Source organism: Anas acuta, chromosome 3, assembly GCF_963932015.1.
Source record: "Anas acuta chromosome 3, bAnaAcu1.1, whole genome shotgun sequence".
NCBI lineage: Eukaryota > Metazoa > Chordata > Aves > Anseriformes > Anatidae > Anas > Anas acuta.
Window position 1 is genome coordinate 107,673,945 of NC_088981.1, and position 23,721 is coordinate 107,697,665.

Sequence of the window (23,721 nt, forward strand, 5' to 3'; positions counted from 1 at the left end):
AATTATGTGTGCAAAGCGCTTACTGACCTGCTATCTTTTCTTTGATTTTAATACTTCAGGGAAAAGTACAGAATTACAGCTTCATCAAATCAAGTTACAGAAATAGTGAAATATATAGAAATAAAGAGAGAGGAATAGTGTGTACAAAAAAGATAAGTCAATGGAAGATATGTAGGGCCAGATCCAGACTCATGCTACAGTTAAGAAGTTCTAAAACCACTTTAAAAACATGGTTGGAATCAGGAAAAATAGAAGAAAATCACTCAGAAAGAATAATCTAGTCTGAAGGAACATCATAAATTTACTTTGAATTACTCTGAGGGTTTATGATATCAGATATTGCATTATTGTATTTATGATAATTTGATTGCATGAAGGAACTGACATCTGAAGGCTCATGTATATAACTTCAGATGTTTCTGAAGAAGAAAACAGTTTTGGAAAAGAAAACAGTGTTTGGAATTATTTCCCCGCAAGCCAGCAGTGCACTTTGTGGTAACCCAGTGGGCAGCACAGCTGTTGTATTGTGGTGGGTAAGACAGCTTGTCTCAATGACATGAGCTATGCTTCTTGTCCTCAGGGCAACTGGACAGTCCCTATATCAGTATTAAATGTCTTTAGTTTGATGGCCAACTGGGCCATAGCTTGCAATAGATGTAGAGAGCTTGCAATAGAGAGCCAGCATGGCTTTACCAAGGACAAATCATGTCTGACCAATCTGTTGGCTTTCTATGATGGAATGACTGCATAGGTTGACATGGAAAGACTGAGCGATGTCATCTACCTGGATTTCTGTAAGGCTTTTGGTTTGGTCCCGCACAACAACCTGATCTTCAAATTGTAGAGAGATGGATTTGAAAGGAGGGCCATTTAATGGATAAGGAATTGGCTTGAAGGTCACACCCAGAGAGGTGTAGTCAGTGGCTATATGTCTGGGTGGAAGGTGGTGATGAGTGGTGTCCCTCAGAAGTCTGTCCTGGGACCACTGCTGTTTAATATCTTTATCGATGACATAGTGTAATCATGGAATCACGTGCACCCTCAACAAGTTTGCAGATGGCACCAAGCTGAGTGGTTCAGTCAATAAAACAGTAGGAAGGGATGCCATCCAAAGGGACCTGGACAAGCTAGAAAAGTGAGCCCATGTGAACCTAATGAGGTTCAACAAGTCCAGGTACAAGATGCTGCACCTGGGTCAGGGCAGTCCCAGACATGAGTACAGACTGGAAGACATTGAGAACAGCCCTGCAGAGAAAGACTTGAGGATTCTACTGGAGGAAAAAAAAAAATGTCTTTTGGAAGTCTTTGGATGCGACACAATACACTGTCTCCATTTAGAGGAATGAAGATAGGAATATTTCCTACACCTTTCAGAGGTGTGAAGGTTAAATCCAATAAAGAGGTTTATATAATGTGAATATGGATATCTAGAGGAAGCATGGTGTAGACAGGACACCTCTGTAAGTCCATGTACTACCACACACAGCAGAGTCAAGCAAGGCATGGCAGTGTTTTTCAGGGAAAACTATGTGGATGTTGGAAGCAGCAGAGCCATGTTAGCACATTGCTGCACCTGAACCAATAACAGTGGCACCTGAACTAACAGGGCCATGATGAGGTGATCACATACTGAAATAGGCAGGGTTAGCTCAGTAACTCCACATTACACTTTGTAGTGTGTCCTTCCTCAGAAAAGTCATCATAACACTTCCAGCTATGAATTGGGATACTTTATCTTTTATTTAACTAATTCAAATTAGTTATTATTTAAATAACTTAAGTTATTTAAATTAGTTAATTTAATTAAAATTTATATTTATTTTTTATTTAACTAAGCAAGGAAGATGCCATCTGTCTGTGTTGAAGCTGCAGATGGTGTTGTGCATATCAGAATAAATGAGGAATAGCTTCCCTGAAGACATCAGAGTCAAACAGACAGAGAAATAGGGGAAGTGAGGTGTGAATTCAGCTCAAGAGTTGTTTCATTCATTTTTTTCCTGTCCCAACTGATGTGTGGAGTGAGTGAATGACCCTTGGCAGTAGACCAGAATGAAGGATGTTGAGATCAAAGGAGTACCAGCATACCACTGTACTTCACAGAATAGTGTGTATTTGGCACAGAAACCCCTCTGATAAGCATTAAAAATATCTTTTTAATGGATATTTTATTCTCTTGATAGAGTTTGTTTAAGATTTGAAAGTGACACAAAAGTAATTTATCCTCACATGTAAAAATGCACTCTCCAGATAGAGATAATGTATTAATTTTACTCATTCATGTAACACTCTGAAAACTAATCTTAGGTTCCTCCCCCAGTGCTGTGGAAAGTAAAAATTAATTGACTTGGGTACAAGGAAAGGAATGAATTTGCATTTGCTTTACTTTAAGATTCTGCTTTCAAATTAACAAACCTAGGTCATCTGCAAGCAATCATTTGTTTTCTACTACAAATTCTGCTCCATCATGTGCTTAATATGTCATTTGTTCATTAGCATGCTTGTTCATTAATTTATATTTAACAGCACACTCTGTGGTCCATCATACTAATGTATTTAATTTCTTCAGTCATCCAACATACAGTGCATAATGTGGTCAAAGTTACATGAAAATGATCTTATATTTATACACTGTCTTTCAGCCAGAAGAATCCCAGATCAGGTTCATAAACTATCTTCTGTGAATAGGTTTCTAGACAATGGTTTAGTGCAAATATAATTACGGATCTGTTTTACCTTTGTATACAAATTTCCAACTGTTCTTTTTAAACTGGACGTGTATTGCAGATATGTCATGATATTGGCTATTTGATCCTTACTTTTCTTACTAATCAGAAACTTTCTTCTCTTCTCCACTTTGAACTTTCTCTTGGTTAATCCTGGTGCTCTTATCAGGGTTTTGAAGTAAGGAAAAAAACAGCAAGAAATTACAAAATAAGAAAATCTGGAAGTGAACACTAAAGAGAGAACATTGTGTGCTTTCTTTGCAAGACATTATTACACCAAAGACAAAATGGAGGCCTGTCTTTGAAAACAGAAGACTCCTTTAACAAAGTAGATTACAGTTTAGAGATAACAAAGACAGAAGGGTGTTAGAGTTACATAGCTCCCGTGAGCCAAATTTCAAGCACTATTTACACAGCACTATGAATTATCTATGCCTCATGAAACAGAAAGAGGACTCTCTATAAAGTATTGCCTAATCTTAAAGACAGACAGACACAGATCACAAAGCAGTACATTTTGCAAGATCCAGAAAATACAGTTCTGTTATGTGGAGAAAATCAGCTTTGCTTAGAAGTCAGATTAGCAACTCCAGTTCAGTGCCATGTTCATCTATAAATAAGTTGAGATAGGTATATTCCCCATTTTTTTGTACAGATGTGTTTAAACACAGAACAGGTGTTTTTGGTTGGTTGGTTTGGTTGTGGGTTTGTTTCTTTTGTTTGTTTGTTTGTTTCAGGTAGGAGATCATATAAAGTATGTTCTACCTGAAATTAAAAGGAAAACATTTAGAAGGAAGGATTTCTCTTGGAAAATGGTAACAACAGCAACAACAACAAAACTTTCGTCTAATTTTTAAATGGAAACCAAGTATTCAGAAACAAAATAAAATCCCAGAAGAAAAATGTAATGGTTTGGGGGGGCTCAGAAACCTACAGTTCTGATGCCACCTGTCTTCTTTCCCCTGAGACTCCAAAACTAGGCTACATTTTTCATTATAGCCACTTATTTCCTCTCTCACTGAGCTGCCATGATGCAGCATGGAAATATGTGGCCACTGTGCTTTTCAATGATAATAGCTTCATGAGTAATCTAAAGGTTGGAAAAAAAAAGTAAAGACATGGGACTCCTAACCTAGAAATTCCTCAACCACACTTACCAATACTTTTCTTTGTTTAGTGAGCTACTCAAAAAAAAAAAAAAAAAAGCCAATACTTTATTATGCATATTTAATATTTATTATTAGCCAATACTTTTTTATGGAAAGCCAACACATTCAGTTACAGGGCTACATTTAGGGACTACAGATTTGAATAGATTAGTCTATTCTAGGTGAACAATGCAGGGCGATGAAGTTCATCATAACTACCCAACTCTTTCCCTCCTTAATCTTGGACCTCCTTTTATGAGCTAAGTTAGCTGAGCTACTAGCCATCTGGAGACAAGTTGCACACACACCTTCCCTTTCCTCTACAAGTATTATTATATAGTAGTATACTATGGTATTATATAGTAGTATACTATATTAGTATATAGGCTAGATAAAGTCTTTAATCATGCACTTCACATGCATTCTTCATGCATTCACGTGCATTCTTGATAAAGCAGGGTCAGGTACGGGACTAAGTACTGCCTTGTGACTGTCCCTGCCACTAAATTGTTAGGATGCTCCCATGCACAGCCTCTTGATGTGATAATTCACAGTGCCAGAACAGCTTAGAAACAGCCCACACCAGACAACACTGACAACTAATCAGCCTGGACACAGCCACTCTTTTTGCTAGGACAAGCCAGTCTGGCCAGAAACTGTGCTCTGCCACTTAGCTTCAGAGACAGACAAGAGGCCTTGGATTGTTTTCTTTAAGAGTGTGTAGTCATAGTGGTTAAATGATTGACCCCAGAGGAGTATCCTCCCACTTTTTATGGTCTTCTGTTCAGACTTTGAACAGACTCTTCAGGAAACACACATTTTAAAAGTTTATTGAATTGACAGCGAAATGACTGTATCTTGTGGTTTCCCCCAAGTTTTCAAGTCACTGCTAAGAATTACCCTATGAGTCTTTGATAGATTTTGAGGTGGCAGTTTTTCATTCTCCAAGATAGATTACAGGTCTCTGTGGTACATATTTTATTGGATGTTGTGAGTCTATTGTTAACCCATGTTAGAAATTGTAGGCTCTTCATACTTTTAGTTCTGGAGTTCCTCATTTTAATCCAATGTGTCAGGCAACATGAGATCTGTCGCATTAATCTTCAACTGCTGATCCTACACCACTGTTAATTGGTAAGATAGAGTGTCTCAGCTCTCTAATCTTATAAGGATCTAATTTTTTGACAAGTAGCTTATAAGATATACAAATGCATGTGTTATATCAAATGATTATAAAATTCTATGTAATGACACTGTTATTTAATGACATTTTATTTTATGACACTGTTAAGAACACTGAAACAGGCTGCCCAGGGTGTGTGTGGAGTGTCCTTCTCTGGAGACATTCAAAAACCACCTGGAAGCATTCCTGTGTGACGTGATCTAGGTGTTCTTGCTCCAGCAGGGGGATTGGACTAGATGATCTTTCAAGGTCCCTTCCAATCCCTAACATTCGGTGATTCTGTGACACAGTTACTTGCCTGAAGTTATTATTCTATTTGAAGTTAGTCAGTTAATAATGACTTAATTGCATATGAAAGTATGTTTTCTACACAAAAAAATATCCTGAAATGAAGTAAAGGCTCATGGGCAAAGTTTAGATAAGATTCATCTTGTATACACAGAACTTCATAATATGCATATAAGACTCAATGTCTTCCTTGCTATTTCAATGAGATTTGGACCATTGTTTCAAGTCAAACTTGTATTGATGTGTTCCTGAGCAGAAATGGATTTATGCACATCCTTCATTGGTCTGTTCAACCAGCAATTTTAACACTAGGTGCTATCAGCATTAAAAGCTCCACCAAGATATTACACTGAAATTCAGCAAAAGCAGGATAAAATTGCAGCATGCATTCTTTAAATATTTATACAGTACATCAAAACAAATGAAACTGGAGATTCCATTTCCAGTGTGAGCTACAGCATAGCTAGAATGGGGTCTACTATGTCATGCCACTTATTTTCATTTCTTTGATATATTTTTTTATAATGCTTCTGCTGAATTAGTAATCAGGAACAAGGGACAGAGTCATACTGTTTTAAACCTTCAGTATTCCTAAGAGTAAACAGATACCCAGTGAAGCAATTTAGAGAAGCCTTTAACCCTATGAATTATTTTGCAAGCATGAAAGTCACTTTCATAGATCAAGTTTATCACAGCATAGAAAAAAAAAAGTATGTATTTCTAATTATATTAGACTTTTTATACTTCATAAAAAGAATAATGATAATAAAAAAGAATCTTTCCTTTTAATATATATTAATCATTTTGTTAATCAGGTCTGAGTGTCTCAGGTCTTAGATACAAAGTATCTCATGGAGATTAATATCTCTACAGAAAAAAAAAAAGGCTGTAGAGTTTCACAGTAAGAGCTCTTTTTCTGTTATTTTGGTGCAATATGAATGCAGTAATACATGTGTAAAGGGCTGATGCAAAGAAAATGGGAATAATATACTCTTCCTTTCCAAGTTGAATGGACAAAAAAAAATATATATATATATATATATATATATATAATGCCACTAAAACATGGAAGAGTCATATCAGGCCTCAGGAAATCACATTTATACTAAAGCAGAATAACTGCAGTCCATTTAGTTTCTTTCACTGTAATGCACGACACTGTCCCATCTTGAAACCCTTTTTAGGAGATAAGGACAGGGGTGAAATGATGGTCCAGATCTCATTCTTTTTTCACAAGAACTGAGCATTTTCAACAGCAGTAGGATACCTAACTGTTGTAGGATATCTCTAAATTGCATGTTCAACACTTTCTATATTAAGGCCCTGAGGCCCCGGATCTCTTTATTTCCTTACATGGGGAGGGAAGCCTTAAGATATGTCTTAATTCAACAGTTCATCTTCTAAAGAAACACCTAGAAACAGTTCTGTCCTAAAGGAACATGTAGAAACTGAGGAGGACTGTTCCCAACCTTATGAAGCCCACAAATCAAATGCCATATATTAGACCTATATTACAAAAACATTAAACTTCTAGTAGTTTACAGAAGAAAAGACAAATAGCTTCTTGTAATTTGGTTGATATAGTTATAGTCCACACACAAACTATCCAGACTTACACTGACTGGAAATAACATTTTTTAAAAATCACCTCCCACATCAACTGTGTTTTCCCAACAAGTGTCTCCTGTAGACCTGATTTCAGCACACTGAGACAAAAAGTGCTGAGCAACCTGGGCTGAACTCAATTCCAGTGAAAATGTGTTTGTGCTAGTTCAAGAGCTTATGAACTTGCACAGTCTCAGTAAGCTTTTTAGTTCATCCAGTTATATGTCTGAGTTTCAAAGAATTTTAACTTTCAGAAGCTTCACACTACAAATTCAGAGCTTAGCCAAACGCACAAGCTGAATACCACGTTTATGTATTTATTTATGTATGCTTTATTGATTTATTTATTGGTCCTAGAATAGAAGCAGTATGAAATCCTACTACTGGATTTTATTAATAATCATCTGCCTGAGCCAGGCTAACTGAAAGAATTGCTGAGGTTCACAGTCTATCCAATGAACCTTCCTCTGTTCTTTTCAGCAAAAGCCAATAGCCATTTATTTCTTTTCTCTGCTTTCTCTCCCCAGCCTTGCTACAGTACAGTGAACTTAAAGTGTCTCTGTCTTTCCCTCTGTGCATGCTCATGAAGTTTTTTAGTTCTCAAATTCCTAAAGAAAATTCTGATTTGGCATAGCCTCAAGTTCTTTTAAACACAAACACTATCTCCCTTGCTTTGTCATTCTCCTTGTTTTTTCTGTCAGCCTTTTCTCCTCCCTTCTTCCTTGCTATGTCTACCTTTATCTCTCCCTCACTCAATTCCTCAGTGAAGAAAGCTAACACTCAAAAAAAAGTAATGTTTATATGGTGATTATCTTAGCTTAGAGCAATGCTACTGGCAACATCATAAATAAAACACTTTTCTAGGGCATTGTTAGATAAACTCTATCTTACAATTTCCAAAATTTTCATGTGCTTCACTCTTTCGGAAATTTCTTTTCCTTCATGTCAACAATATCATCTGTTCTAATTTTGTAGGTTAGTAATAATGCTGCTGCTTAAGACTTTGCCTCACTTTTGCATTGACTCTAGGAAAATTAGAACTTGAGCATGAATTTTGATCTTCAGCATGTAGCAAGTACTTTGGAATGACCTAAGTCTTTCTGCAGTAGCTAGGTACTCAGAAGAAACATCTGTATCAACATCAGGTACACCACCACAGACAGACTACAAGCTCCTGAGTGATACTTCAGGCAACCCTACTCCAAAATGAGATAAGGCTGTGAAGTATACTGCTGAATATAGCTCTTGGATCTTCAAGCCTCCAGATGTAAGGGAGATGAAAAAATTATGTAAATGGATTTTGCCAACCTGTTACACAAAGGTCATGACAGAAAGAGGCTTATTTGCTCTTTCCCAGTCTTTCTTATGTGTATATGGCCGTGCACAATAACCTCTCATTTAGTAGTCCTTGCAGAAGAAAATCTCTGCCTTATGAAAATAAGACTTGTTGAAATTGCTGCTTTGCTGATCTCCTGGGCAGTTTTGCCACTGACCTCAACAGTATGGGTATTTTCCTCTTTGGTTATGATAAATGAGGCCAGCAGAAAATTCTCTGAAGGTAACAGTTGCTTATGGACAAAAGAGAACTTGCAGAACATATTTGGTCTTTTCACTATTTTTTTCTGATCTGCATATTCATTTACTAAATTAAGCTGTGTTAAAAATAAATCTGTACTTATGCCTGTTAATGTTAGTTTTTAATAGAGAATTTCCATATATTAAATTAAAAACTTCTTTCTCTTGTTTTTTTGTTTTTGTTTTCATTTTTCCATAAGGATTACGTCAAAAAATTATTATGGTTTCTTTACAGTTTTCAGCATTTCATTTATGTTTGTATTCAGTGATTTTCATAGGAGCAACTGACAGATGCATTCATAGTGATTTATGTGGAAAGGGAAGCATAGTCACATTAAGCATATAATGAGGGCCCTGGAACATTAGTTTACATTTTGCTGGCAGTCACAGTGGCTTTGGCAGTGGATTTTAGATTACCTTAGCATTCATGTCTAAAACATATGTGATAACTAGCCTCAGCCTTCATCTTACTGTTGATCTTTTAAAACAGTGAACATAAGATAAAGATCTGTTGTGGTTCTCTTCTCAGCTCTTCATAACATTTCATAAATAGGTCAGTTTTAGCATGTTTATATAAATTGATTCCCCTTCTGGGAATGCTGGGCTGTGATAAACAGTACTTTCCAATTAGTTTGTTTTTATAAAAATAGTTGGGGATTACTATTACAGCTAAAAATATTCTAAATATAAGTATTTTCTAAGTCAAGAAAATGTTTTCTGTCTGTTACTGACAGATGAACTGCAAATGCACACTTCTGTTCCCTTCAAAATCAATATTGCAGTCTGTATGTATACAGACTTCTTTTTGACATTGCATAGCAACATGAAGATCTAGACCTGCAACATGGTGCTCACTATCACAAGTCACTGTAACCATAAAGGAAGAATGACTAAGGCCAATGAAACTCTCTTGGTTTGTAATCTCTGCACTTAACAAACATCTACATGATCAGATTCTGTTTTGTCATATTTGCTTTAGAAGTCATTCTGTTGGCTTGCAGATTTGTACATTCCTTTAGATGCCAGCTGTCCTTTTAATTCTCATTAATGATTCATTTTATTTGATTTTGTTGTCAGGCCTAAAAACAATTTGTTTTTTAAATCAGGTCAACTGGTAAATCATTTGCCCTGTAAACTCCTTCAGCAATGAGTAGCATTGGATATATCAGAAAAAGATGTAAGAAATGGTAAGAAATCATTACTTGGAACACAGAGAACTTCTATTTTTTTACCATTACTATTCATCTTGATGATTATATCTTTCTTCAGAATAGTTAACAGAATTGTGGTGATAAATTCTGTGCCTTGACCCCCCACTTTTTCATACCATTGCCCACAGCTTTATGGGAGAGACTGAAGTTCTGAGTGGCCTAGCTCCCCTGCTCACTTTGTAGTAGGTTTCATCCAACAGCAGATGGAATTCCCAAGGCATGTCAATTTAATTTTAGGTTGTGCATGTAGTGCACATGTTGCCAATTACAGTGGTGTATGATGTCTTTCTAGGAAGGAGGTCTCTCTCTCACACTGGGTGAACATGCTAAGGATAAATTTTGCAAAAGTTATTAAATCTGGTCTCAGTCATGTCTTAACAGCCTGCATAAGGACAGGACCATATTTCAATTATTTCTTACTGTCTAGAAATAAGAGATTCCTCTCCTGCTTCTCAGATACTCTCTCAGCAGTAATGCACTCAGACTCCTAGGGAATGGAATAAAATCTCTAGGTTTCAGATGGACTTCAGTGATGATGTTATTATACAGCTCCATCTGAGCACAGAACTTTAGACTTCATTTGTTAGAGCCCTAGGACCATGGTTCTGAGAAAATTGGGAAACCCCAAAACAGGCTCTCAAACAAGTATTCAGATGGATAGATATATAGCATCAGTTATCTAGAGTAGGGAAAAATACAGAATAACTGGATAAGGAGCATTAGTGTACAAGTTGATCAAAAAATACTGTTGAGTTCAGAACAGCTTCAGACAGCAAATTTGGGAAGAAGGAGAGGGCTGTTTTTCTAAACCAATTCTTCTAACTATTCAAAGCAGTGGAAAGAACCTCTGCTTAACAGAGCAAGGCACAGTCTCTTCCAAATATTCTAACTGCTGGGCAATTTGGTCTCTCAGATAATTGCATACATTTCTTGTTCCATATTTTATGTTCTAAAAAGACTTTCCCTGTTTTCCTCTATCCCAACAACTTTGGAAGTCTCCACTTCCCTGTATCCCATTGGCCTAGTCCCACAACCTTGCCAGATCATTGGAGATGTGACTTCAAAACAAAACTGCCACCAGGCTTGCTTTTAGCATGAGGCTGAAAAGACAGCATGATTAACTTTCTGGGTAATATATTCATGATACAACACCCATATATCCCAATTTCAAATAGTTTCCTACAGACATCACAAATGGTTGAAACAATTGCATACCTAATGCTGTTATTTCTTTATCAACATATGGGATAAGACATTTTTATGATATAAAAATAAATTTTAATTGCTCATTTTTAGCTGTACATTCATAAATTCCAGCTGGTCTCATAATTAGAGAGTAGTCCCTCACCCATTTGAACTGCTGGCACAGATACAGCTTCAGAAGCATATTATCTAAAGATCTAATGGTTTATCACTCATGAGCAGTTCAAATGCATATATGGTTTGAGCAGCTCAAACCATATATGATTCCTGCTGTCCTGGCCTATCCAAGTTAGGCTCATGGAGTTCAAACCTATAGCCTGAACTTTGCAGTAGGAAAAAGCATTAAATTCACATATGCAAAATGTAACCCATAGTCCAACCAGCTTACACAGAAATAGTAGCTACAGAATACTAACAAAAAGCAGAAAGGATTTTCATTTAGATATAACATGGGTGAACATATGAGCATACATATATAAATGTAAAAACTTATATTGAAAATTTTATCACCATTAATGTATGTTATCTCTTCTTTTCAAACTGCTTTTTGGAACAACAGCTTTGGTGTGGACATTGACTCAAAAACAAATTCTGAAACATCAGGCTTAACTTTAAACCCTTCAGCATGATCATGAATTTTGCTTCTCTATTTATTTGACACTTGCAAGATGCTCACTGGCCTGTGTCTGAAAATAAAGAAGAATAATATGACAACTGTCTTCTGATTTATTGACATGAGATGAGCAACCAAGTACCATCTAGCAAGCATGTGAGTACAGTAAACTAAGCTTCACCACTGCAGCAAACTCTAACTCTAAAATCTACACTTCTTTCTGCCAAAAGACCCTTTTCCATAAATCCACAGTTTCACAAGAATAAGGGCAAGATACAAAATATGTTCAAGTGCAACTTGAACCTGAATCAGTTCGAATATGAGAAGAAACTGCCACCCACACACAGTTTGCAAGCAGGAAATAAGATCCAATAGTTTCATTTATTTATATTTATTTATTTTTAAGTATCTGTATTGTCTATCACCAGACAAAGGGTGTTTGTGTGTTACTCTGGGGAAAATGGTGCAATTAATTTTGAATACAAATATATTTCTGCTTTTTTCATTAATTAATCTTTGAGCCATGATTTCCATGAATTTTTGCAGCACAATGTATTCAGAAACATCAGATTTGAAGGATGCATATGTGAGTATTTGGGAAACCCAGAACTGCAAAAATATTCATTGGAAGTACTACTCACACATCTACTCAAGGAAAAGGAATACTGCCAGGCAGACAGTCCAACCAGTGATAGCTTGAAAAGCTATAGCTTGAATAGCTTGAGTTACTAAATATTGGCTGTCCACAAACTATTTACATAGCAAAGATCATCTGGATAATATAAACATTTTAATACTCTCAAACAGCATATTTCTTCATTAATTTGACTAATTTTGTATTATGTTTTAAACAAACATTCTGAATATATTCCTTTTTTTTTATCAACTTTTGCCAAACTTTGGCTACAGATTGTTGTATCTAAGTTACAGAAGTAAACATTGAGCCAAATAGCATATGGCTGGATATGCTGTGAGCACATAAACATCAATAGTAAATGAAAACAGTGGACAACATAAATAAAAAGTTTTGGTTTATTTTCTTATTCATCCTCGATCACAAGTGCTGTTGATTTTCGTGTATCTTCAAGACACTGTATCTAGAACACTGTCTTCAAGTGGAAAGATATGTGACCATTAACACTGTGAGCTCTTTCCATGCCACAGATATAAGAAACAAGAAAAGTTGTAATTTGAGATATTATGAGATGATCCATACGATAAAGTAGTCAGACAAGTCTGCAGTGCAATCAGCTCCCTATACTAGTTATTTTAAAGACAACTCACATTTTGCAGCAAATTCCCCTCCAACAAACCATTCCTCACTTCACATCAGCAGAAAAAGGGGAAGGGTTTAATCATAAATTACTTCCTTCAACTAGTTTGTCAGCATTTTGAAGGACTAATCCTCCCCAGGAGTTCCACATAGGTCACAAATTAATAAATAAATAAATAAATACATGAAAGCAGCCAAGGAAATAAGCATATACCTCTTCACATGTTCAGAAAGGAATTTCTGCCATCACTAGTGTTGATTGCAAGGATGTCATGTATTCTCAACAGGACTTGGTAACTCTTGCTCCTGACAGCAGCAATATAAAACAAAACAGAGATCGATGCATACAATTTTGGAAAACAAAAGTCCCACTTAGCATGTCTTAACCACTTTTGTGTATGCTAACATGTTAACTCATCAGACTACCTGATTTAAAGCAGGCCAGAAAGAGTGATATGGCCAATAACATAACTAGGTTTATTGTTAAGAGCCCCAACTTTTAAATAATTAATTAATGTAAAAAAATAAAAATTGCAATAAGACTCTAATTGATACTTTGCTTTTCCTTTTTGTTTAAAGAGAATAAATATTTCAGAAATCAATTAACGTAATCATTTGTTAGAAGTCCAGTTGGGTGTCATTTTGCCATAGCCACACTGTTATACACCTGTTTTCTTCTTTAAGTATTTTCCTTGTATCTAAAAAACACATGCTTCCCTTCCAAGCTTGCAGAGTTCTGATAATCACAGAAGACCTGCCTTATGTTCCCATAAAGAGTAACATGATAATGCACAATGTTATGATTATCACCAGCTGGTAAGGACAAAGAGTAAGTAACAAGGTTTAATGAGAAAAAATATTTATACTTTTTAACCTTGCACAGGTTATAAATTCAGTATATGTCAATTTATAAGTCTTTTGCATGTATGTAGGAAGAAATGCTACAGTATTTTACATACTATTCAAATCTCCAAATGTAGTGAATAATTTCACTATAAATACATTTAAACTATATTTCTACATATACTATCCTTCATTTATGCAATGCCTTTTTGTTTCTATAAACATGCAAATTGTTCATACAAGGGCATTTCACTCTGAACTTTATGCAAACTGTTCACTTTCAATCTGTTATATAAAACGTGTTACCTGTGTTCCAATAAGTCATTCTGCAATGAGTTTTTGGCTCTGATTCAGGAAAGCAGCCTTTTTAAGTACCAAAATTAAGGCATTTGCAGATATATTGAATCTAATTGTTTTGATTTTGTGGTTTTCTGCTTTCATACCTAGATAACATACAAAATAATAATAATAATGTCCAGGGGAGGGGAGAATCTCCTCTGAAGATATCCACTCACCACACACGAGAAATAAAATATTATTTATATTAAGTATTATTATTTTTGTTGGTCCATTGAGATTTTCAGTTATCAGTTCAAACTAACAATGAATAAGCTTTCTTTCCTCAAAGCAACCTTCCTCAAAGCAAGAGATCATATGTGAAGAAAACAGTATCTGTGATCTGAATTCTGCAACTCTTTTTATTTTTAATGATCTTCTTGGAGTGTACAACATAATATATCAGTATTATAATGACTACAAAACTTTCCACATTTCAATCTAATCTCTGAATTTTATATTGGCATGAAAACCAAATACAGAAACACAAAATGCAGTTGACATTACCTCTCTTACCCCTACTTGAAACTCAGGCTACTTGATCTTTTGTGATACTCCAGCTGTCTTTCTCTATAATTGTGTTTTCATTACAGCAGTTGTGTTACATTGACTCATAAGGCTGAATGTCTGAATTAGGATTAGAGCCAAATATAGAGCTGCTGTGCCACAGCTCCCTCAGCAGAGCAGTGAATGATGCTGACTGACTGTATACTTTAATATTAGTGAATCTATGGCATTCATTTATTCATAAAAAGACTGTGCTATTGACCTAGTTTGCTCATTAAATTAATTGAAGTTGGAGAACCTAAAAAGAAAATCCTAGAGAGGTTTCATTTCTGTGCCTACTTGGTTGGATCAGTAACTCCTTTTATTTTCATTTCTTTTCTCCTGGCTCTATAACAGGATGAATTTGTTTTAGATTATTTTCCTATTAACTAAAATTTCCCAGAGGTTCCTGGTATTTGCATTCAGCTATTTCAGTAGCAGATATAACATTGTACTGAATACACCATCTACTGAAATGATGAAGTCGTAAGGAAATCAGACACATGTTCCTTACAGATGTTTGACCTAAGGCATACTGGAGTTGCCAAATCCACCTTTGGGTCACACTCTTCTCCATCTGGAGATCTACAAACATTGGGCCAAAGGAAAAGAGTGATTTATAAACTGGGTAGCCCTACTAAAGTCAACTAACAATCTTGAATTTAAGTGCCAAAATCAGTGCTGTAAGTGCTAAGAAATTGCAGCCAACAAAGACTTCAGTTGGGACTTTCTGGCACTCTATCTCTGAAAACTGGGACACTGTGAGTTTGGTGCTTACATGTTAAGTTTAAAAGTGTGGTTTTGGAGTCCCAACTTCTAAATCCATATTCACACCTCCACGTTTAGCCAGTCATCTCTTGATCTTTTGTCTTCCATATTCTATTAATTGGCAGGAATAGGTCAGAGAAATATATGATTGCTGCACAGACTTATAGCCAGTTTATCTACTTGGCTGCTTGGCTATGGGATTGCATGCAAGCAGGTATTCCTATCTGGGCTTTTTCTCTTGTTCATTGTTCGGTTTCTTCTGATGAAACTAATGACTCTCACAGGATCACTACCAATAATGAGAGCTTTACCTTCATGATCAAGATCTATACATATTAATTTTACTTTATCAAGATCTCCATCCAAAGGAAGCTATACGCTGCATCCCAGGAGAAAAATAAAATAAAATAATAAAGTGTCATTCACCTGTGGCTGAAAAGTCTCTCATCAAATTGGCAGACAACTCTATAATAGATGGTTCCCCTTTATGACCACACTCAGAAGCCACAAAAGTCCTAATTAATGTAAGATTTCAGTAAAAATGACAACATTCTTAAACTGTAAAGTACCAGAGGAAAAATGCAGAAGACTTCAAAGGTCACGAGGGCTTTGAGCAAATGGTACCCAGCACCAAGTCCCCCCTGCTGGCTGTTTTACAAAGAGTGTAAATCTTTGCAGAAAGTTTGTGTTGTTTTTATAACGTGATAATCAGGCTGATACCAGTTCAGTGGAAAGGTTGGGTTCAGGAATTCTCCATCTCATTTCTCGTTCCATTTTCTTTAACTGATGCAGTTTATTTTATTAAGTTTTATAATTTATATATTTTATTAGGTACATTGGAAAATTAAGGGAGCTCTGAGACATTGATTTAAACATTTCCTTTACAGTGCAGGAAAAAGGGAGTTTGATGAAAGCACTGTGTCACTGGATGTTCTTCCTTCCCCATTTCAAAAACCCAGTTTTCCTTTTTGCAGCACTTTGAAATAGACTTATTAATCCACTGAGGGAAATAAACAGCTGGAAGTAAACATTTCCCAACTGCTGGAGAAACACTAACTGTTTCCTATGTCATATCCAAGTGGTCACCAAATAAATGCATAAGGGAAAACCAGTTCTTGGCCTGAATCTATGCCTGTGATAATGAAGAAATAACAGTAGAGGGTTAGCTGAGTCATTCTTCTTTATGGATCATCAAGTATCCAGATTCTTAATTATTTATTGGTTGCTAAGACCAGCAGCCAACACTGTTCTCAATGCTGTACATGGCATCCTTCACCACAAAGTCTAAATTTGGCATACCAATGTTATCCAGCAACTCACTGAATGTTCAATAGACATCCAAAAATTCTCTTGGTGGGTGGCACAACCCAGAGCTGTTTGTAAAATGTTGAAGAAGATATTTTCCAAGAGAAGTATATTTTAAAGAAAAATCCAAAAAGAATGGGCACAATAGGCACCAGAAGAATTAACCAGAAGTTCCTAGGAAGGTAATGAAAGGCATTCTTGAAGGTCTATGAATACCACGTTGCACACCTGTTCTGCTACATATTATGTTATTTTACATATGCTTTTCAAGAATGCTCACATAAACCAACACAAACAGCTGTGTAAAGAAACCGATAAGAACCTGTAAGCCCAAAGCCAATATAGACTGAACATATACAAATAAAATAAAAATTTAAAAAATATATAAAAAATAAATAAAAAAATAAAGTTGCTCTAAGGGCAAATATGCATATATATATATTATTTTGAGTGCAATAAGGAATTTCTGTAATATTCAAATCAAACAATTATGGAATAAAAATAAGAGTGTGTCCAGTCCAATTAGCTGTCCATGAAATGAAACCCAGCTTCCCCCCCCCCCCCCCAAAAAAAAAAAAAAGAGTCCATCCTTCAGGCCTCATGATACTGTGGTCAGCCACATTAAACAATGAATACATCCCAGTCAGACCAGCTGAGTGTCAGACTGGACGAGTTACCAGCATAAGGCTACAGGTGATCTCTGTACACAGGTGAGACAACCAACAGAGAAGAAAACCTGCAAGATAGAGGTGGCTGTGCCTTGACCTGAAACACTGAAGTAGCCTCAGCAGCCTGCGGAAAAAATGTGGGTGTAGTATTTGTGAGCTCTGAGAATGAAACTAATAAGCGAGGGAAGTGTCTGGAACAGACTTTTCCTGAGAAGAGAAAAAGTCCAATAGCCCTAGATAGTTAAGTACTGCTTACATCCCAGTTAACTCTTTGAAATGTGGTACAATCCCTCCTCTGGACATGTGCCTGACCAGCCTTGTGACTGTGGTAGGTAAGGAAGGACAGCAGGGTCATGAACACACTGATCACTATGTACTTACTCCCTTACTCCCCGTGTGCACTTAGCACACAGACCTCTCCTACCTGGGATAACTATATCTAAGATTTGCTTTTACTTATTTTAATGTTTACATATTGGGAAGTTTTGTCCTCTGTCCTCTGAAACTACACCTGAGACTTTTCTGTAGCCTGGAGCCGAATGTCTGGAGATAAATAGATAAATAGATAAAGGAAAAAAAATGGAATTTATGAGACGTATATAAATTGAAATGTCTTCACATATATATGGAAGAAAGCCATGTAGTGTCTGGACAACTCTTGAAAGGAAAAAAAAATAATTGTTAAATAGATTAATCATTCCCCCAAAACATCTGATTTGAGCAGCCCCAGTTCAAAGCCAAAAGGCCAGAAATGGAAAATGTTTTGTTTTTCAGTAGCCATTCTGTCAGAAACTATAATGCTAGCATTTAAAATAATAAATAAATAAATAAAGTATATATTTGGTGCAATATCACAGAATAGCAGACTATCACAGCCAAAAAATCCAGACAGGTTTTCTAAACCAAGAGCTTGACTGATCAAATGAAAGCATACTATCAATTAATATCTATCAATTATATAGTGCTGCTGTGATCAAAAAGACTGTGAATAAGTGTTTATGTATATTTATATACACATCTTTCAAATTCTAATACAATTCTTCAGACTCTATCAAGTCTTTCAGAGTATCCCTGAATATACCAACTGAATTAATTTCTGTGCACTTTCCAGTATTAACCCTGATTTCAAAGTACTGCAGAATAAAGCATTAGGAAGTTGTGGGGAATGGTGAAAAAGAAAGAATGTATACAGATAAGTCCTCATAGAGATCATTTGAGTGTGGATATGGAAAGATCTATCTGGGAAACAGGATACAATCTCTTAGTTTCATGACAGTAACCATGATTGAAATGCTTTAGTAACAGAAATAGAAAAATTTGTTTTCACGTGGATTTTGCAAAACAAAAAATAGATCTCTACAAAAGTCTGGTCTGGTACAACTGCAAATTCTATTATTCAGAAGAGGAAAATCTAATTCCTCCCAATACACAACCTATGTTGTGAAAGCCTTTATTTTTAAAAGCTATTTGCATGTGCATGCAGAAGATCAAGGCTATCTTGTTGCTTATGTAGGAATAAATCAGTGACCAGTAATGCTGTCACCTTTGTCATGTTTCCAAGCTTTTCATTCACCTGCGGTCACCTCTCATTCAAAGATGCAATACCAATGAAAATATAACGCTAACAGAAACAGAATCAGACCTTGGTATGCATTAAGAGATTTTAAACAGTGTGTCTTGTCTGAAAAATAATGGATTTATATTTGAAAAGTGCCCAAAGGCCACCTACAGAAGAACTGGTCTTACCTCACTGAGTCATCTAAGGCTAAGGCTTAGGCAGAGAAATCATCCTCCACAGGAAGATTACCCAACACTAAAACCATGGCTACAGAGAGCCTCTCATCTGTCTTGGTGGAGGAAGAAACATCCCTTTTGGTGATTTACCATGGTTTCATCAGGTGTAACTGGCATTGGAATTACAGACCCAGAGAGCTGACTACAGAGAGATGAGAGCCGGAAGCAGCAGAACTGTATGAGCATGATGTGGAATCTAGAATAACTATACCTAATTAAGAGCAGAGCCAAACTACTCCACCACAGCACCATGCTGTGGTGCAAGCCTCATGCCAATATTCCTGCAGAGTGCTGCTCTCTGTTGCGTAAACGTGTCTGCTAGGTACCCATGGCACAGCACTGCATGTACCAGCATGGGCAAACACAGAATTCCGTTGAAAACTAACAATATATTTCAGTAGCTGGGGTTGGTTTTATATACTGCTGGATGCTGAGTGTACTTCAGCTGATCCTTAGGTTTAAATAAGGTACACCTGACTGTATTAAACATGTCAATGGTTTAGCATGCATCTCCCAGACTCAAAAGTGTTTCTTTCTAAGACAAGGAAAGCTCCCTTCACTGCTGCAGGTCTCTGAGCAGTTAAATATATATAGGGCCAAACTCAGTCCTCTTAAAACCCAATTGACTTCATACAAAAAGCTCCTATAAAGATGACTGATGTCATTGGAGTCCCACCAAGGATGAATTTGGCCCATGACATTCCTCCTGTTTAGTCATTGGATAGGAATTCAGGGAAGAAATGCATTCTGGGCTGTAGGACTCCATTTCTCAACAAATCTGCCAGGGCTGAAAAGGAAATACACGTGAACATAAATTTGTCTTGCACACTCTATTAGATGTCCCAGATCAGCCACTGCTTTCAGCTGTCCAGGTATAGGTTACATATGATTGGAATAGCTCCTTTCACTACAGGAAGATTGAGCAGGAGTTTATACAAGAGTGTGCCAGATCTCTTGGGAGCAAAAGCAGCAGCATTATTCCCATTTTACAGATGACAAAACCAAAACAGGTAGCTGATGTGATTTGCTTCAGCTCACAGGTGGTGACAGAGGTAGAAGTGGTATTGAAACTCAAGTACTTATGGCTCCTGGCCACTTAGGCTATGTATTCCTGTGATATATCTTCATAACTTCCCTCTCCTTTCCTCATCTCCCTTCTTCCCTGCCCCCAACCCCATCAGAATTATCTGTAGCCACACAACTAGGAAGTTGGGATTAATCCATCCCCACAGAAACTGGGATTAATATACAATTCATGCAGAACCTTTTTACAAAAAAAAAAAAAAAAAAAAAAAAATCCATAATTTCTGGTCCCCTTTTCAGAGACATATGTAATCCAAAGCTGAAAAGTAAGCATTTGCTGTTCCAGTACACATTCTGAGAGATGCTTATGCTCTGTTTCATGAATGTGCACTGTGAAGACCCCATTTGACACAACTCCTTCCTGCATCCAGAAGAAAACCAGGCTGAGAAGGCTGTGCACAATCAGGCTGTTGCAGAGTAGTAACAGTTTATGGGCAGAAAAAGAATGACTGGAATGCAAAAGAAAAGAGAGAGAAGGAGATGTGCCAAGACATCTCTACAATTTCTCCTGGAAATGGAAATGGTTAAAAAAAAAAAAAAAAAAAAAAAAAGTTTCCCTTTTAAATCTTGCAGGAATATACAACTCTAGATCTCTAGTCAGGTGCCTTGGTTTTTACTCTTGCAAACCATTCAATGATATTTTTATGATGAAAAAGCTAAATTTAAAGCAACTGTGAAAACAGAATCAAGAATCATCTCTCAGTTGGCAGATTGAGGCCTATGCAAGTTTTATTCACTGCATGAATGTCAAAATAAAACACATGCAAAGAGAGAAAAGAAAAGAAAAAAAAAAAAAAAAAGAAGAAGAAGAAAAAGAGATGAAGAAGGAGAAGAAGAAAAAGGAGAATGGGGAGGGAGGTAATTAATCATTGAAATTATTTGTGACCCTGATTCAAAAGACACTTTTCCTGTATAATTCCCCTCATTTATTTTGGGGTTAGTACGATTTATCTCTTTTGACTGTTGTGATTTCATCTGTTCTTTGCTTTCCTTTGAATTACTGCACTGATACTGCCTAGCAAAATTCAAAACACTGGAAGGAATAGGCGAACTATTCACCAGTGAAGCTGAGAGCATGACCAGAGAGATAGCCTTTTTTTTTGCACAGGGAAGAAAGAAGCCTTCTGGGAAGAGGAAATGCTCACACATGTACATTTAATATAAATGACATTAAGAGGCTGTGTCCATCCTGTGCTCGGTATGCCTATGTAATTTTAATACATCTGTAAATCTGATTATTCTTTTTATTTATTTATTTTTTATTGCACATAAAAATGCATGTCCAGGGAAAATCTTGGCAGGCAGATAAGCAGGCTTCAGCCATACAAATGAATCTCTTCTCATGCCCAGCTGGGAGGAATGGTTTATCCACCTTCACGACCCCGCAGTTATAATGGTTCCCATGAACCGCTGACTGATGCGGTTTCTTACCTCTCTCCACGGGTGTTTCGTTATCCCGGTGTTAAGGAGGTGGTGGAGCGACCGTGGGAAAGCCTCAGTGTAGTGACCCTCCCTGCGTTCCTTCCTCCCTCCCTTTGGAGCCGACTCGGAGAGCTGCCTCGTAGTCACGACCCCTGAAAAACTGTTGGCTCCAAAAGACAGAGCCCTCCGTTTTCCCGCTCCGCCACTGGACCCTGCGTGCATGCGGGTTCCTTCACTCCATGCCATAAACGACGCGAGACTGTAAAGCGGCCGTAGAAGTTCATCGGAGACTTTCTCCGTGAATCTCCTTCTGGAAGAAGAGAGGGGAGAAGGAGGGAAGCGGGGGGGCGAACCACCCAGTCCTTAGGCTGGCAGTTAACACCGTGCCAGCGCTCGGGGCTGCGTGTCCCTGGTCGGAGAGGCGCAGGGTGCGGTGCCTCTGACCCAGCAGCGCCGTATGCCGGCGGCAGCTGGGCCCGGACGGCGCGCTGCGTGCTACGAGTGGACTTTCCCAAGCAAAACTGTGCAGACAGAGACCTGCACGGCGGTAAGGCGGCCGCTCCCGCTGGACTCGAGCAAAACGATGCAGATAAACCCAAGGAGGGCTTCAGAGGCAGAGCAAATCCTCCTCTTCCTCCCCGCCCCCCCCTCCTCCCCCCAAGAGACGCGGTCGATAAAACGCAGACCGATCCGGATTGACAGCGCACGGCCCCGCGCAGCAAAGGGTCCCGCGGAGCGCCGCGCAGAGCACCGCGCTCCTCAACTCACTGTGGCATCTACAATGCTGTCGAAACGCAGGCTTCCCGCAGGCTCGGGTGATTTCGCCTCCGCACTCTCCTTGTTTATTCCGAGTGGTTGTTTCTCAGATGCCTTTTAAGACAAAACCAAAAGCCTTTACGCGGAGCGGAAAGGGGGAGGCGGTGGGAAGCAAAGCAAAAGCAAGCTGGCTTCAAACTCGGACTGTTCCCACAGCCTCCGAAGCTGGATGAACGCAGAGGAGTCATCCCAGTACCCTGCGTTTCTCAGGGGCCTTCCTACAATGAAGGTGGACTCTGCAACCCGTCCAGCAAGTGCATTTAAATTAATTACGATGCGCACGAAACGGTGTCCAATAAATAATAATAATAATTTTTAAAAAAGGGTGAGGGGAGGTTTCTTCCCTCTCTCCCCTCCTTACATTAAGAGAAATACAACCGCAACTTTTTTCCCTGTCGTTGATAGGATTCCTTGACCAAATAAAGAAATATTTTCTAAAGGCAGAACAGGGAACGGGGAAAGGAACCTCTTTGGACTGAGAGGCTTGCGGCATCAAGCATCCGATTTTCGGAAATGCAAAAGCCACCAGTGGAGGTCCGTTGTTACTTCAGACGTGTCACCGTGCTAATTTGCAGGAGGCTTTTCTTATCTCGGGGCACTGACTTGTGACAGGAGAAGAGGGTTTAGGGTTTACCGAGAAGACTAGAAAGGACGGCAAGAGGCGCTTCAAAGGCTAAGGCGGATGCCCCCGCTCTGAGCTCTCTCCCCCGTCTCTATCCGAAGAGGTTTCGCAGTGGAATAAACATCTCTGATCTAAGACAGCTGCCGGGAATCAAAGGCCGCCCCAATAAGCGCTATATCGGCCGAAGATGCGTCTGAAAAATGCCCACTCCCGACAAGCTAAGAGAAGGCCGCTCTCCGGCAGAGCCTTCAGGCTGTGAAAGAAGTAACAGTTTGCCCATTATTCATCTGATTTGTTTTATAACACTTCTGACACCTAATCTTATCAGCTAATACCCAAGATTTAGTTACCCAAGACGATTTTTTTCCACACTGGAAGCAAAATTATTTGACTCCCAACAGTTCTGTTTACTTTTGTTAGCCTTTAAAAAAGAAAAAGGAGGGGGGGATGAGAGGGGGAGGCGGGGGTGGGGGGGTGGGGGGGGAGGAAAGGGAGGTAGGAAAGGAAAAAAAAAAAAGGAAAAAAGAAGAGGGAGAAAGTTTATGCATTAAGGAAAAATACAGACTTTCCAAGACTGGTAGAAACAAGCACTGAGGAAATATCAAGCTCACTTGGAAAAAAAAAATGTTCTGAATATTGATAGAGAGGGTTTGGTAAGGGGGAGATCTGAAACCAAATGAACACATATGAAGTCCG

General features: G+C 37.8%; 1 protein-coding gene across 4 annotated transcripts in view; it reads right to left on the reverse strand.

Moving 5' to 3' along the window:
* Window positions 1–23,610, reverse strand: part of LOC137854797 (apoptotic chromatin condensation inducer in the nucleus-like) — a 93,676-nt gene extending 70,066 nt beyond the window's left edge. Inside the window, exons 1-3 of one of the 4 annotated variants that reach the window (XM_068678669.1) lie at window positions 22,600–23,610; window positions 22,356–22,457; window positions 21,597–21,897 (exon numbers count right to left, since the gene is read on the reverse strand). The gene's annotated coding sequence lies outside the window, so the exon portion shown is untranslated. Of the gene's footprint in view, window positions 1–21,596 lie in introns of all 4 variants that reach the window. The other 3 variants (XM_068678668.1, XM_068678672.1, XM_068678667.1) reach the window with 3 other exon arrangements.
* Between the last annotated feature and the right edge of the window lie 111 nt (window positions 23,611–23,721).